Here is a 1,512-nt window from a genome sequence, read left to right as displayed (position 1 = left end):
AATGAAATCCCTTTGTAACAGACGAGTTTCCGGATGAAATCCTGATACTTTGAAAGAGATTGTCCATTTTGTGCACGAAGTGCATCCAGTTTTTGCCATAACCCTCTCAACTTTCTTGCACATGCTATGTGGATGAAATGATGATATCATGCCAACTTTCAACCTTTTCAGAGTACATTTGAAATGCTTTTCAATTTTCGGTTCTTATAGCTCAAAATAATTAGTAAATGCATGAAAAATAACAAATGAAGTCAGAAAGGATTGAGAAATGATGATGTGGCTTTGAATGGTGCATTTTGAACACACAAAAAGTCAGGTGTTCAAATATGTTTTAAAAAATGAAATCCCTTTGTAACAGACGAGTTTCCGGATGAAATCCTGATACTTTGAAAGAGATTGTCCGTTTTGTACACGAAGTGGATCCAGTTTTTGCCGTAACCCTCTCAACTTTCTTGCACATGCTATGTGGATGAAATGATGATTTCATGCCAACTTTCGACCTTTTCAGAGTTCATTTGAAATGCTTTTCAATTTTAGGGTCTTCTAGCTCAAAATAATTAGTAAATTCATGAAAAATAACAAATGAAGTCAGAAAGGATTGAAAAATGATGATGTGGCTTTGAATGGTGCATTTTGAACACACAAAAAGTCAGGAGTTCAAATAAGTTTTAAAAAATGAAATCCCTTTGTAACAGACGAGTTTCCGGATGAAATCCTGATACTTTGAAAGAGATTGTCCGTTTTGTGCACGAAGTGCATCCAGTTTTTGCCATAACCCTCTCAACTTTCTTGCACATGCTATGTGGATGAAATGATGATATCATGCCAACTTTCAACCTTTTCAGAGTACATTTGAAATGCTTTTCAATTTTAGGTTCTTATAGCTCAAAATAATTAGTAAATGCATGAAAAATAACAAATGAAGTCAGAAAGGATTGAGAAATGATGATGTGGCTTTGAATGGTGCATTTTGAACACACAAAAAGTTAGGAGTTCAAATAAGTTTAAAAAAATGAAATCCCTTTGTAACAGATGAGTTTCCGGATGAAATCCTGATACTTTGAAAGAGATTGTCCGTTTTGTATACGAAGTGCATCCAGTTTTTGCCGTAACCCTCTCAACTTTCTTGCACATGCTATGTGGATGAAATGATGATATCATGCCAACTTTCAACCTTTTCAGAGTTCATTTGAAATGCTTTTCAATTTTAGGGTCTTCTAGCTCAAAATAATTAGTAAATGCATGAAAAATAACAAATGAAGTCAGAAAGGATTGAAAAATGATGATGTGGCTTTGAATGGTGCATTTTGAACACACAAAAAGTCAGGAGTTCAAATAAGTTTTAAAAATGAAATCCCTTTGTAACAGACGAGTTTCCGGATGAAATCCTGATACTTTGAAAGAGATTGTCCGTTTTGTACACGAAGTGCATCCAGTTTTTGTTGTAACCCTCTCAACTTTCTTGCACATGCTATGTGGTTGAAATGATGATATCATGCCAACTTTCAACCT

The sequence above is a fragment of the Triticum aestivum genome, unplaced genomic scaffold, assembly GCF_018294505.1.
Source record: "Triticum aestivum cultivar Chinese Spring unplaced genomic scaffold, IWGSC CS RefSeq v2.1 scaffold27977, whole genome shotgun sequence".
Taxonomy (NCBI): Eukaryota; Viridiplantae; Streptophyta; class Magnoliopsida; order Poales; family Poaceae; genus Triticum; species Triticum aestivum.
Note: the sequence above shows the minus strand (reverse complement) of the source record.